The sequence below is a fragment of the Kogia breviceps genome, chromosome 4, assembly GCF_026419965.1.
Source record: "Kogia breviceps isolate mKogBre1 chromosome 4, mKogBre1 haplotype 1, whole genome shotgun sequence".
In the NCBI taxonomy this organism is placed as follows: Eukaryota; Metazoa; Chordata; class Mammalia; order Artiodactyla; family Physeteridae; genus Kogia; species Kogia breviceps.
The window spans coordinates 94,134,646-94,151,072 of NC_081313.1; positions in this window are offsets into that span (position 1 = coordinate 94,134,646).

A 16,427-nucleotide genomic window follows, 5' to 3' on the forward strand; every position below is an offset into this window, starting at 1 on the left:
AACAATATATAAAAAGGATCATACACCATGATCCCACCAAAAAACTTCTAGAGTTCAAGGAATTCAGTAAAGCTGAAGGATACAAAACTGATATACAGAAATCTACTGCTCTTCTATACACTAAAAACAAACTATCAGAAAGAGAAAGCAAGAAAAAAATCCCATTTAAAATAGCATCAAAAAGAATAAAATACCTAGGAATAAACTTAACCAAGGAGATGAAAGACCTAAACTCTAAAAACTATAAAACACTGATAAAGGAAATCGAAGGTGACACAGAGAAAGGGAAAGATATCCCATGTTCTTGGACTGGAAGATTAATATTGTTAAAATGTCCACACTACCCAAACCAATCTACAGACTTAATGTCCCTATCAAAATAACCATGACATTTTTCATGAAAGAAAAATATCTCTTTCATAGATGCCACTAATCTCATTCTTGAGGTCCTATCTTCTAATGCCAAAGGTCCTATCTTCTAATACCATCACACTGGGGGTTAGGATTTCAATACAAGAAGCTTTGAGGGGACACATACATTCAGTCTAAGGCTGGAGATTTTGTCTATTGATCTTGTTTCTGGTCACACTGTTGGGCTCTGTTACTATTTCTAATAGTTTGTTAGTTGATTCTCCTGGAATTAAAAAAAAAAATTATCTGAATACACATAGGTCATTTTTCTTATTTGTTGCCAATATTTAGAGATTTTTTTTCTTATTTTGTTATAACTTTCATTATAATGTTAGACAGCAGAAATGATAACAGTCATTCTAGATTTATTTCTGACTTTAATGGAAACCATTCAAATAATTCACCTTTGTAGCTGAGGATCTTGGGGGTTGAGGATTTGGGGTTAATAATACCCTTTATTGGGTTAAGAAGGTTTTTTTCTATTCCTACTATACTAAAAAGAATTTTTTTATTAGATATACATGTTGAAATTTATCAAATTCTTTTATGAGGCATCTATTTACATGACTGTATGATTTCCATTCTTAATCTAGTAATAGAGTGAATTATATTAATTTTTTTCCAGTGTTGAATCTCCTCTGGGATAAATCCTGCTTGGTTATGATACATAAATCTATTAATACATTATTCAATCTGATGTACCAACATGTTCTTCAGCATTTTTGCTTTAATGTCCACATTTGTCCCAATTTTGGTCACTTTCTGGTGGCCTAGGATTCTTCCTCTTCCCTTTATCTGCCCTGAGTCAGTAGCACATTTGAAGTCATTTCCATTTTTAGGTAGTAGTTTTTCTCTGTTAACATTATTCCATCTGCTTTGCATATTTCAGGATTCCTTATAATAATTTCTGGCCCTCCCAGTGTATCCATTTCTGTTTTCTAGTAGTACTACGAATTTTTTAAAATTAATTAATTAATTAATTTATGGCTGTGTTGGGTCTTCGTTTCTGTGCGAGGGCTTTCTCTAGTTGTAGCACGCGGGGGCCACTCTTCATCGCGGTGCGCAGACCTCTCACTATCGCGGCCTCTCTTGTAGCGGAGCACAGGCTCCAGATGCGCAGGCTCAGTAATTGTGGCTCACAGGCCCAGTTGCTCCGTGGCATGTGGGATCTTCACAGACCAGGGCTCGAACCCGTGTCTGCTGCATTGGCAGGCAGATTCTCAACCACTGCGCCACCAGCGAAGCCCTACTATGAATTTTTTAAAAAAACAAAAAAGATCTGTCATTTTCACTAATTTGGAATGGGAGGAACAGAGGCCTTTGCATGGCTCTATCTTCCATTTTGTTCAAAATTCAAAATTGATGCCATTTTTAGATTCTTGCTGGAACCTGATTATTTCTAGTACTCTCCAATCAGTTTAAATATCACCAGAAAACTAAGCACATCTACCTAACATTTTCTTCCCTTTCCATAATATGCTTTTTGGTTTAATTCCATAAAATGTTAACTGTTAGGAAGAAAGGCAGTAATACATTAGCCAAAGTTGTCTGTTATGGAGATATGTCACAATATGCCTTTCCTACACGACTTTTCAACACCCATTTGGGATAAACTTTTTTTTTTTTTTTAACCATACAAATGCTATGGTTTATTTTAAGTATAAATCCGTATTAATCCTGAGAATGTGGGACAAAAGATCTCCATTTTTTTTTTTTAAGTTACGGCTACCTGAGATTTTTTTATTTTTATTTTTATTTTATTTTGGGGGATAAATTCTTAAATTTCTTCTTAGAATGAACCCACCTGGTCAGCTACCAACATTTTTTTTCTCCTCTGCATCAGAATAAGGATTTTTTTTTTCCTCCAAATGAAATGCTGGTTACCTCAGCAACATTGAGAAGAGCTTTCTTTTTAAGTTCCCTTTCCCTTGAGGTGAAAAGGATATTGTATTTTCTAGCAGTTTCTTTTCTTCAGAAGTTTATCACAGACAATCTTTGGCCCAAAGAGGGGGGCAAACTGCTTTGGGGTGGTTTGTTTAAGGACAGAGCATCAATTCTTGTCTCAGAGTTTCCCAAATTGCAGAGTTGGAACTGCGTGCACATATCCTAAATTCGTCCTTGGAGGACACTGTTATTTCTCTAGCAAGCAAGACTTGGCCCAGAAGGACGCCTAGGATGGCCAACTCAGGCTATCTTAGGAGACTGCGGTCGTACAAGACATGCTGCTGAGCAGAGACTGCACTGCCTGCAACCCACGTCCATTCACTGAGGCTTGATATGTATACCAACAACATTCATTCATTCATTAAATATGACTGACCACCTACTGTGTGCCTGGCAGTGCTCTGGCAGTGCAGATTCAGCAGTGAACAAGATAAACAAGATTCTTAAAATATAAATGTCCTTTTAATACCATGCTGTGTTTTGAAAGCTTCAATTTTGTATTAGATTTTTTGATGCTGAGGTAATATGATCTTGGTAGGGAGGGCAGAACCTTTTTTTCCTGCAAGGTACACTGTGAAATGATATACCATTTCTTTCCTAGGAAATGAGATATGCAAAGAGATCATTGGTTTGTTTGTCATTAGATATGCTAGAACTATATTGGATAACCAGGTTTCTCTTAACTGAGGTCCTAACCACTAACCCCACCCCTATCCCCCAACCTGTTCACATTGGGGCATAATTCTTTGGCTGATGATACCTTCTATAGGTACGGGGAAGGGAGGGTTAAGAGAGAAAACTGCCTCTGATCAATACAGCTGCATCATCATCATAAATAATTTAACCACATACTCCGTTTTTAGTTTCTTTGATCTGCTTCTATCATCATGCCTGGTTGTGTTACTGCCACAGAAGTTTGCTCTTTGCGAGGCTAAAGAATCTCCTTGCAGGACCTCAGTCATCCTCCTGGGGCAAAGGTCCACTTTGTATTATTCCTCCTGCCTCATAGCTCAGCATCGATGTTTTTTAACCATCCTTAAGGATCCTGAGTGCATTGTTGCTTTGAGATGTTATAAGCCAAGGATAAAGGAAGTTACTTATTAGTGCTGGAAATAAGATAAATGGGCTGGTTCTAACGACCATCTTCCTCCAATTCCTTGTTTATCTTAGAGGGTTGTTTGTTTTGTGAGAGTTAGGGGAGCGAAGATATAGGAGGAAGGAGAAGGGATCATTTTTCAGGACCTCAGATTCAGATCTGGTATTGGTTTTGGTGGCAGTGAGTGAGGAGATGGGGGTGTACTCTGAGGAAGAAATTAGTGTAAGATTATCATATAGCAGAGTTCATTGGCTCTGGAAAAAGTGATAAAGTGTGTCTGTTTTATTTTGCCACAAAGACATATTTTAAAAATCTCCTGGGCTTCCCTGGTGGCGCAGTGGTTGGGAGTCCGCCTGCCGGTGTGGGGGGCACAGGTCCGTGCCCCGGTCTGGGAAGATCCTGCCTGCCGCGGAGTGGCTGGGCCCGTGAGCCATGGCCGCTGGGCCTGCGCGTCTGGAGCCTGTGCTCCGCAACGGGAGAGGCCACAGCAGTGAGAGGCCCACGTACCACAAAAAAAAAAAAAAAAAAAAAAAAAAAAAAAAAAAAATCTCCTTCTTGTGCCACTGGTCCTCAACAAAGAACACAGCTCATATCTCCATTAATTTGAAGTTAAAAATGTTAACAACATCAATATTGGCCACTGACTTATTGCTTAATCTAAGTATTTGCTAGGGCTTCGAGCACTGCTGTTCTATTACAGAGGGGAGAAATATCTGGGAAGGAATTTGCAGAGTAGAAAAAAATGCTAAGAAAGGGATTCTATAAGCCTCATACTATAAAAATAGTGTTGACTTTGAGCAGTAAGGAAGGACAAGCTTTTGGCCAAGAAGCAGGCACCTTTTCACCTACAAACTGGCCGACCAAGGCAGAGGGAAGCTATGGTGTATGCTTAAAAGTTTTAAAAGAGCACCTTTTTCTGAATAAGAATAATGGCACAACGGGAAAGCACATTGAGAATTGTTATTTATTAACCTGTCTGCTGCTTTTCTGTAACTATGATACGTACTCCCTTCCCACAGAACATCTCCTTCAGAGCCTGGCTCTTCTTGCTACCTCAGTTCTCCTCACCGACTCAGCTTTACTTCATCTGCTTCTTATTTGAATCCATAATTGAAATGGAGGGATCTGAGTCTTTCGTGATGTGAAACAGATATACTCTCTTTCAAGGGCTCAAACCACTTTTGCGACCCCTTTCCTAATGCCCACAGGTCTTCAACTACGTCCCGAAGCTCCCAGGAGCTCCAAGGTTCCCCCACAGACACTGCTGCCCATGTACTCTAGCAAAAGAAAATGGGGAATTCCATAGTTTGACTGGCGTGGCCAGTGTCAGAAGATAATTACAATCAGTAACAAACTGAGAATAAACCGTAATACCCCAGGCACAGTCTCAGGCTCTGACTCTGAACTCCTATCTCTTCATTTACTGAGACATGCACAATTTTGAATTCTATCAGGGGAAATATTATTATGACATTTCCCATCATAGAGGCTTCTACTATGATTTTCTTTCTAACGTAATTTCTGGAACACAGTGACACTATAAGTATTTCCTTAGAGAAGCAGCAATATAGCTACATTAATATAAGTGAGAAGAATATTTGCTGCAAATATATCTATTTTAGAGCTCCATCAGCTTGCTAGGGGGGAGCGCTGTATTTCACACAGGCATTTCATAGTATATTGTTTACTCTTAAAAAGGAAAATTGTTAATATTTATCTTCCAGTATCCTTTCATGTAAAGATTCACAATATGCGTTTTACTATGTGTAATGTGTACCTAGCTGAAATCTTTCTATCTCATGATTCCAGAAGGAGTTTTTTTTGTTTTTTTTTTGTTTTTTTTGTTTTTTTTTGCGGTACGCGGGCCTCTCACTGTTGTGGCCTCTCCCATTGCGGCGCACAGGCTCCGGACGCGCAGGCCCAGCGGCCATGGCTCACGGGCCCAGCCACTCCGCGGCACGTGGGATCTTCCCAGACCGGGGCACAAACCCGCGTCCCCTGCATCGGCAGGCGGACTCTCAACCACTGCACCACTAGGGAAGCCCTTCCAGAAGGAGTTTTAAGTTTCTTTTTTCAATATTCCAAATTTTGTTTACCTGTATGAAAAGAAGTACTTTCTATTTAACTATAAATGTACTCACTGAGTAAATAATTTGTTACATGTTACCCCATTATTTTGTTAACAATGAGACAAAAATGACTATCATATATAAAGTATCCAACACCTATTAAGCCCACAAATATATATTCAATGAATGAATGAGCATATCTACCTTACAAATGGAGAAACTGAAGTCAAAAGAAAGGTTTTAGCCACAATTATGTATAACTCAAGAAATCCCCTGAAAATCTGATTCAAATATTCTTTTCCTTTCTTTCCTTAAAAGACAAGTGAAAGTTCTAATAATGGACATTTACTCTTTGAAAGGGAAATCTGAGAGTAATGTTTTGTAGATAAGAAACCTTCAGATTAAAATTTCAGAATAGGGGCTTCCATGGTGGCGCAGTGGTTAAGAATCTGCCTGCCAATGCAGGAGACATGGGTTCGAGCCCTGGTCTGGGAGGATCCCACACGCCGCAGAGCGGCTAGGCCCGTGTATCACAACTACTGAGCCTGCGCGTCTGGAGCCGGTGCTCCGCAACAGGAGAGGCCGCGACAGTGAGAGGCCCGCGCACCAAGATGGAGAGTGGCCCCCGCTCGCCGCAACTGGAGAAAGTCCACGCACAAAGATCCAACACAGCCAAAAGTAAATAAATAAATTTATAAAATAATAATAATGATAATAATATATGTAAAGCATTAAAAAAATTTCAGAATAAAAATAAGGAAGAAAATTATTTCATCTAAACACTTGTCTTTCTTTTACTCTTAATTGTAAAATTCTGAAAAAACCATTTAAATACCATGAAGGTACAGAGTCTCATCAATTATAACTCGAAATTGTGGATAAAAAAAAGCTGGAAATCTTAGTAAAGTTCTAACTTTTAAAAAATTTCATATACCACCTTGTATTTTCTAAATGACTACTGCAAGTGGGAAATAAAACCAGAAATACAGCCTTGTCTTCACCTGCTGCCAGCACCACAGTTCTAGTCTGAAAAACTATTTTATGGCACTTCAGTCCAAAATTTATTTTCTCCCCCTTCTTTGTTACAAAACCTTGATAAATATGCCCAACTTAACAAACAAATGAACAAACAAAAAACAAGCAAAAACCCAGCCTTCTTTGCAGCTAGGGGTAGCCAATGAGACGTCACTGGAAGTTGTTAGGTGGGGCTTCTGGGAAAGCCCTCTGCCCCCTCCTTCCTTCTCTTCTAACTGAAACACAGTTCTGAGACCTGGCATTCCAATCCCCATCTTGGACTCCTGAGGAGAACCTGAGGATAGAAGTCACGCACTAGGACGACTAGAGAAGAGCAAGAGATGAGCCCAAGTCTCTAGGAATCGTGGGGCTTCCATTCTAGCCTTGGACTACCTACCGCCCACCTTCTTTCACCCAAGAGAAAATAAAACTCTAACTTGTTTAAACCATGTTATTTGAGTTTTCTGTTACATGCAACCAAATCTAGTCCCAACGCCACATTATAGCTATTTGACCTTTAGCTATCCATTTAACTTCTCTGTATCTGTTTATTCATCTATAAAAATGGGTACAATAATAGTCCTGGCTCAGAGTTGTTATAAGGATTAAATGAATTAATACATGTAAAGTGATTAGAATTGTAACCAGAGCAGACTGACCGCTCAATGAATCCCATCTGTTACTATTATGCACTTGCACCATCTATAATATCATACCTGGAGTTGAAATGTGAAGGGAGAGTGTGTGTGAAGAAACGAAATCACTACATTTGTTTCTTGCCCCATTCTTCAGGGACGGAGACCTGGGCAAACAGCATAACAGAACCCTGATAATACGATAATACATGTTTCTCAATTAAAATCACTTTACAGATTACCAAGCACCTTTGGATAACTAAGTTCCTCTAAGCCTTACCAGAGCTCTGAGATGAGGGTGAATGTTGAAGCTTGTTTGTGTTGGTAGGTCAGTAGCTGACTGGCTCAGTGGCCAGAGTTCAAGTTCACCGTTCCAGTGAGGGCCACTTGGCTGGATTCTATTTCATAGCCCTAGATTGTGCAGCATACTTAGCTGTGGTTAACTGCTCTCTGATCATGATTCCAAGTTTAAATCGTGTGGAAGAAGACATGAGGGAGTATAACTCAGCCATGCTGGAGAAACTAAATGTCTGCCTTCTCCACCAGCCAGCAGATACATGGGGATTGTAAGTGAGGCTTTTTTTTAAAAGAGAGATTTCCTGAATCTTTTTCAGAAATCTGACTTTTTTTCAGCTAGTTTATTTAGAAAGCTTCTGAGACTTAGGGTTTTGTTTTTTTTTTTAAGAATTTATTTATTTATTATTTATTTTTGGCTGTGTTGGGTCTTCACTGCTACACGCGAGCTTTCTCTAGTGGCGGCGAGCGGGGGCTACTCTTCGTTGCAGTGTGCGGGCTCCTCATCGCGGAGGATTCTCTTGTTGCGGAGCACAGGCTCTAGGCACACGGGCTTCAGTAGTTGTGTCATGCGGGCTCAGCAGTTGTGGCTCGTGGGCTCTAGCGTGCTGGCTCAGTAGTTGTGGTGCACGGGCTTAGTTGCTCTGTGGTATGTGGGATCTTCTCAGACCAGGGCTCAAACCCGTGTCCCCTGCATTGGCAGGCCGATTCTTAACCACTGCACCACCAGGGAAGCCCGAGCCTTAGCGTTTTAACTTAAGAATGCCTCTCAGATTAGCTCCACTCTAATCTTAATATAATAATGATAACAGCTGATATGTACTAAGGCACTCACTCTGAGTCAGCACTATTGTAAGCGCTTACTCCTACCATCCCATTTGATTCTCACGAAACTCTACAAGGTAGGTACTATTATATCCGCCTTTCAGAGAAGGTCATCCTAAGCCACAAACAGTGGAGTGACTTGCCCAGCATCACCGGGAGAGGCAGTGGCAGAGCCAGGAGAGAGCCCATGCTCTTAGCCAGAGCCTTGTATCTGTCTTAGAGTCATAAACTCTCCACTTTCTGTCTTTACACTCCAAGCTTCAGTCCCTGTGGAGGGAGGGCAGAGGTGTGATTCTTTGACCAAGTGCCTTTGATTGTGGCCATATTTTTATCACTTGTTATTCCGTATTCCACTCTCTCTTTACTCACAAAGGATGGTAAAATCTCTCAGGCACTGCTTCTACAAGATCAAACACCAGGATTGTACTGTTTTCTGTGCTGGGGGTGCTTACTGCCTTTGGTTGACCCTTCATCTGAGCTCACTATCAAAAGCCCATGAGAACCTCTGGTCTGCGGCTCCAAGTCAACTTCTCCAGGGAGACTTTTTTCTGAAGAGTCCATTCCTGCTAGTGATACTCAATCGGGGAGAATTATTTCCTGTAACACATGCAAGGACAGAGCCTATTTCCTTGATCCTAATTGGCACTATCAATGTAATAACAGCATTTCGGCAGAGTCAGGGGGCGATAGGGAGGAAGTGACACAGAATTTTTTTAAATCAGAAAAGTATAAAAATGTACTTCTGTGATCTTCCTCCCCAAACCCATAACCCCAGTCTAATAATGAGAAAAACATCAAACAAATCCCAACGGAAGAACATTCTACAAAATACCTGACCTGTACTCCTCAAAACTGTCAACGTTATGAAGAAAAGCCTGAAAAACTGTCACAGCCAAGAGGAGACATAACTAAATGTAATGTGGTATCTTGGATGGGATCCTGGAACAGAAAAAGGACACCAGGCAAAACCTAAGGAAATCTGAATAGAGTTAATAATGATAAGAATGCATTAATATTGGTTAATTAATTGTAGCAAATATACCCTGCTAATGTAAGATGTTAATAATATGGGAAACTGGGTGCAGAGTGTTTGGGAACTCTCTGTATTTATCTTTGCAATTTTTCTGTAAATCTAAAACTTCTAAAATAAAGTTTATTAAAAAAACAAAGCAAACATGGGCAGTGTTGTCAAGTCCTATCGTATATGTAAAATTCTACTGGGCTGGCTGACATACTGTCCTCACATTTATAGAAACCCTGAACCCAACACCCCTCCTCTCCTCTGAAGAGCTATGGGCACTTTATAGAGAGAGACACCTTAGTTTTTGTTATTTGTACCAATCTACATGGCACATTTTATGATCCCATGTTATACAGTAATGAGATCTGGCACATGCAATGGCTTGCTCAAGGTCACCAGGATGTGGGCAGAGCTGGGCGTGGAGCCCTGTTTACCTTTCCTGGTACCACTGCAGGCTGGGCAGGGAAACCGGCTTAGATGAATTTAATTCCATTCAATTCAACCGACGTTAGCTAACATGTACTAGTATTGTGAGCACTGGGAATCTTAAACTGAATGAATTTCAGCTCCCTGCTCAAGGGCCATGTTGTGGTGCAGTGGGGAGAGACAAATACATCAAGAGTTACTTTCAATACAAGAAGCTAAGTGCCAAGGCAGACACGTGGAGAGTGCTGAGGGAGCTGGGAGGAAAGTCTCCCCCAGACAGGAGGTGGCTATTTAGCCCTAGGAAAAATCTCAGCCTGAAGTGCAGGTGAGCCCTGATTAGGGAAAATGTGTTTCTTGGTTCCTTAGGGGCCCTGCTGCATCTGATTTCTTACAGTCCCAAAGGCTCTTCCGAAAGTTCACTTGGTGGCAGGAGTGGGACTGCAACACTGAAGCCCATTTTCTGGCAGGGCATAAATCTTACATTCAGTGGCCCAGATCTCGTGAGAACATGAAAGGGCTTTGATATACACGAATAGCAAAATAGCAAAAAAAAAAAGAAAAAAGGGAAAAAAAGTTACAGTCCAATTTACTCAGCTTCCTCCTGTGTCTGTGAGGTATAAATGAAGGGAGATCCGTGCAGGATTTTCTGGACTGTGAGGTATGTTGGCATTCCTAAGTGAGGGTGACAGCCTGAATTTTCTGTTTGTGCTTTTAGTGGTTGATTAGCTAGTCGGGACTACGTAAATTAATGCTATTTTCTTATACCCTTTGATAGTGAGGCATAGGCATTTCTTCTGTAGGTTGTGAACCACTCCCTGGGCCCATTTCCTCCCTGTGGGAGATTTGAGGAGCCATGGTAACTCGTCAGTCCCCTAGGCCATGATCTGAGGCACTGTACAAAGCCCATTTTGCAAATGCAAGAGATTTTTTTCTTTCTTTTTAATAGTGAATGTCTGAATTAAAGAAGCAATTTCCTAAAGTGGAGGTTCCAAATCAGTTGTTTCTGCTAGTTTTATTCCGTATATTTTTGAAATTATTTGCTCCCTTTCCATGTTTTCTGAAGATGGCGAGCAGGCAGCTGTTGGGTCCTCTTCTGTCTCTTCTTGGAGTCTTCTCTGTCACCACCAGGCCCTCTCTGGTGTCCTAGAAGTTCCTGCTCTCAAAGACAATGCCCATGTCATATCTTGAGAGAGTTAACATCCTTCCCTTCACACTCATTTTCCTAAACTCAGAAGAGAAAAGAAACTCTATATGCTTGGCTTTGTTCAGCGGCTGGTGTGGTTTCACAGGCTGCAATTCCTTGGTAAATTACCCCAATGATTCTTCAGCCATCAGGGGGAAATTCGTCTTTTATAACATCTTACTTTAATGAGTCTTCCTAGCACCATGAAATGACCTTAACACCCAGAAGAGGATTTTTAAAATAGTGTGTAGAAAAGGCTGGCTGAGGATGTGTGTGGAGGTAAGTTCATAATACTTCGGGAAGAAAAAGGATACAATACAAGAATGTGATTTTTAAAGTTGATGCAGACCAGCTAGGAGTCAGGTTTTTTTTTTAGTGTTTTTAAGGAAAAAGTGATCAGTCTTTAGTGTTACATTTTTGGAAAATAAGCAATGAACAGTGATTTAGTAGACAGTAGTCATCAGAAGATGTCTTTCATCTATAACTTATTTGGTATGATTTAATTTCTCTTTTCAATAATTTTGTTACATTTAAAGTATATTAAATCGTGCAAAGATAGAACATAATTTTACATCTGGCCTGAGGGATAAGAAATGGGTTTACATGCTATCCTGCATTTCATGAAACTGGCCACAAATCAGAGGAATAAAAACAGAAATATTTTGAAATGATTTATAAATATTATATACACTACTGTTTTAGGAAAATTACTTTCCAGTAAAAATGGCCAAGATTCACTGATTGATTTTTCCAATAAGCATGACTTTCACACCTACCATGTGCTGTGTCACAACTTAGAAATTCAAAAAAAAAAAGAATTGAATAAACCAAAGCTGCTGACAGCAAGCGCTCACGGTCTGCCTGAGACAATGGACAGTAAACAGGTAATTACTGCCCAGCGTGGGAAGTTCTTTAGCAGAAGCACATAAGCAGAACCAGGGAGCAACAGGGTGGGAGGAAGACTATAATGGGCCAGTGTCTTGCTCTGTCTAATTCAGCTGGGCAGGTGAAATTGGACTTTTAAGTTGACAGTTGAAGGATAAGTAAGAGTTCAGAAGGGCAGGTAGAGGAGGTTCTAGGCTGAGAGGCGGTCTGTGCAAAGTCAAGAACAGAGAGAGCAGAGTGCCTTCAGGTATCACAGGTTGGGCAGAGGGGAATGACCAAAGATGAGGCTGGAAAGGGAGGCAGGGCTTAGGTCTCCAGGGCCTGACAGAGCATTATGCTAAGGAGATACATGTTACCCTGTGGACAGCACTTCTCAAACTTTAACGTTCGCAAGACTCACTGGGGAGCTCATTAAAATAGATGCTGATTCTATGGGTCCGAGCTTTACCTTTTCTAACAAGTGCCAGGTGATGCTGCTGCTGCAGTGAAGCGGTTTTCAGGCCTCACTGAGGTAGCAGATATTTGCGAATTCCAATAGCTGGAAGGGCTTACTGTGGGTGCCCTACCATCTTTTCTATGTGTTCTGTGATGTGAGGAGGGTGGAGAAGCCAAGCCGGTCCAAACAAGCAGCTCTGCACTGTAAGAACCACAATCTGGTTTTCTATGGAGAAAACACAGTGCTGCAACAAATAGCCCCAGTTACCCAAAGCAGCTGATATTGGTTGTCGGCGTGGCCCAGAGCCTTCCCTCCTCAAGCACTAAGAGTTAGGAGATTGAAATCTTGGTTCTAGTTCACCTCTGCAGGGGACTCAGTTCATCCAGGCTGTGCTTGTGTCTGCAGCAGCCCAGCTCTACCAAGCTCAAAGTTTCCACTACGCAGGGCCAACAAAGGAGTGGTGGAAATGAGAAATGAGAATCTTGTTCTATGACTTTCCAGATATAATTGTTTAATTATTTTTTATAAGTTATTTTAAGTCATTCCTTAGTCCTTTCTCAAATTATAACAGAGATGATTAAATTGACCATTTTTCCTAATAACCAGTAATAGAAATCTGGAAAAGGAAAATGCCAGGCTGTGTAAAATAAATGAAAACTTGAATTTCTGCTGAGTTTATTGGTCTTGAGGTCACCATCATATGTAAGTGTGTGAGTATAAACATTCACACGTATGTGGTTGCATGTGCAGGTCCTTTTATAGAAGCTGGTCACACATGTTACCTCTGCAGAGGGCTGCAGAATGGGGGTTGGTGTGGGAGGAGAGCTTCTCATCAACAGTACACTTTTTGTCCTGTTTAAAGTTTTTCTGATATAATTGCTTACCTTTAAAAAAAAGAGAAGACAGATGTCTCAGTGGTTGAAAAGCATGATGAAACTTGCAGCACCCTTTAGTCTGCTGGTTTGGGCAGTAACTTTCCTCCTGCGACACCTCATTTTGAAGCTCTTCTTGTTCTGTGTGTTTAAGGGGAAAAGATGAAAGTCATCAGGTCTCCTGAAGCTAAATTACCCAGAGCCTGAGTAATTTATTGAGGAACTAAACCTTTGAAATAAATTCCCCGTAAGTCAGAATTTTTTTCAATTGTGTCCTCAGTTGACAGTTTCTGCCCTCTCTTCAGAAAACGGTGAAACATAATCGAAATGAGATGTAAGATTACAAAATAAGAAATGAACTGGAAGGAAAGACATATCTTTTTAACACAGGCATCTTCATTGATGCCCTTCCTACCACCTTCTCTTTCCCAAACACACTATGACAGATCTCTGGGGAAAAGCATATTCCAGGTAGATGCCATACTGACTATTAACATTTAGTGGATAACTTTCATTATGGTATTATATATTTATAAGCAGAGAAGAAGCATCATGCCTTCCATAAACACTATGAGTATTAAACATACAAGTTATAACCCAGTTTGCAACCTGCTCTGACTTAAATAAAATCTCATTTTAGTGAATTGGAGTGAGCTCTCTGAAGTCATTTAAACACTAAAGTAATGTTGGTACGTGCCTGTTGTAGAAATGAAAGCTGAAATAATTTGGTTTGGAGCTCTATGTTCTGTAATCTGTATTTCCTCTCCTCATAGGAGGTAGTATAATGTTTGAAAAAAACTTAGAAGTAGTGCTTCCTGAGACTCATTTGTCTACTTACATATTAATAGGCCTTCCACTTAGAAATTCTTCCTACATTTTTAGGTTTCATCTAGGAGGGATTTAGAGATAAAATCTAAATATTTCAAAGTAGTAATTAACATCGAGCCAGTCCCCACTTCCTCAATGTTTTCAATAAAAACATCTTCCTTCAGTGTTGGACATAACCTCATCTAGCTAGGTCTGACAGAGAAAATCCAAGAGCTGCTGGGATCCTTACCTCTTTCGTTCTCTTCCAAATGTTCAGGCTTCTTAGTACTGATGAACTTCCGGTGTTGGGCAGGGCTGGGCGGGGCCGCGCGCGGGGGGCCGCGTGGGGCGGGGCAGGGGGAAGTACATATATATATTTTGCCTCCTAAAGACCCTGCTCCCAACTACCATTTAAGAGACATACATTTGTCAGCCTGAAGTCACTTTAAGCTCAACTACTCTCCACGTTAGAATGGACCTTTTGAGTTATTTAATACAGTGATTCTTTTTTTTTTTTTTTTTTTTTTTTTTTTTTTTTTTTTTTTTTTTTTGCGGTACGCGGGCCTCTCACTGCTGTGGCCTCTCCCGCTGCGGAGCACAGGCTCCGGACGCGCAGGCTCAGCAGCCATGGCTCACGGGCCCAGCCGCTCCGCGGCACGTGGGATCTTCCCGAACCGGGGCACGAACCCGTATCCCCTGCATCAGCAGGCGGACTCTCAACCGCTGCGCCACCAGGGAAGCCCTTAATACAGTGATTCTTAAACCTGGCTTCTCATCAGAATTACTTGTGGAACTTAAAAAGATTCCCGTCTCTACCATAACCTTCTGAATGAAAAGCTTTGGAGGTGAGTCTCACCTTTTTAAAGTGCAGCTCTGAATTTGTCAATCCAAATTCTGAATGTATCTCTGAGAAAATAAATTTGTATAACACAAACCATTATCACAACTAACAAAATTTAAAATTATTTAATATCACTAAATATCTAGTTCATATCAATTTTCCCTGGTCCTCTCAAAAATGTCTTTTGAAAGTTAGTTTGCTTAAATTAGGACCCAAGCCCAAGTCAGGTCCATGTGTTCCTATGTCTCTTACATTTCTTTTAATCTAGAACAGTCTACCTTATCCCTCTCCTTCCACTTCCTTATGCCATTGGCTTGTTGAAGAAACCAGATTTATCTTTAGGATGTGCTACCTCTGACACAGCTGGATGCCTCCTCGTGGTGCCATTTTACCTTTCCCATTTCACTGGTGAGATCTAGACATTATCTCTAGCAGATTGATAAGCTTCAGTCTCTGCTGTTTTTGGCAAGGATACTTTGTAGCTAGTACTGTGTACCTCACAGGGCATTAATCAGGAGGCTCTTACTGTCTGTTCTCCTTTTAGAGACCGCAGGGTTGATTAGTGGATTCAGGTGCTGGCAGCATGAGCCCTCCATTTTAACATTCTCCATCACCTTTTCTCCAATGGTTTCAGTATCCACTGATGATTTTAGCCTAGAATCTATGAGCATTTGCAAAATAGTTCTTTTCTGCCCCCATCATTCCTTTTACATTTAAACTGAGAATTCTTCTGAAAACTGGAACTTTCCCTCATCAACTAGGATGATTTGTTTACTCTGAAAATGCAGGTTTTTCAAGAACAGGCAATAGGAATGCTGACTTTTAGAGAAATGGGGTAATGCTCTAAAATAATGGCATCTGTTTTCCTGTTTGACACTTCCCTGTCCAAACTGACTGTCATCTAAAAGTGAGTCTAGCTATGCACTGCCAGCCTGCAGTCCTCTGCTTCCTCCCTGTCTTCCAGCTGAGCTTACCTTCTCCAGGGCAGGGAGCTTACTGGTTCCATTCCAGCTTCACACAGCTCTGACATTGCAGTCCTTTATCTTTCTCACATACTGATTCATTTATCAATTCCACTATTCAAAAAATATTATTTGTTATGCATGTTTAAAGTTTTGAGCAGTCCAGTTACTGCTGGAGCCAGAATGTGACTAAGGAGGGGTATACATTAAGATTAACCCCTAATCCTCACATGCTCTAAAGCCAGCTCAAATGATCACACAATAAACAGAGTTCGGTGATATGCAAATCAACTTCAAGGCAAGTCCCCTAGGCCTCACCTTCTTAAGATGGCCACCACCTAAGACCCCACTACACAGAAATTCTATAGAGTTGGCACTGAATCTAAACCTTATTCCACAGAACGGCTCTTCAGCTATTTGAATATGATAAATATGGCCCATTTCTCCTTGCCCCTCTAGAAAGCCTGATCTCCCCACTTCTGACCTTTTTAATATGTGGTACCTTGAAACCAACAGTACACAGTGGTGTCATCACCTCCTTCATTTTAGCTGCCCTACTTCTATTAAAATGATACTTTAATAGGCAGGGATAGTAACTTTGAAAAACTGTGATTTTTTTTGCCTTTGCATTTCCTGTTCCACCAGAGGCACTCATTTACCTTGAGAGGTTTAGCATATTACAGCAATGAGGAAGGAAGGGAATAAG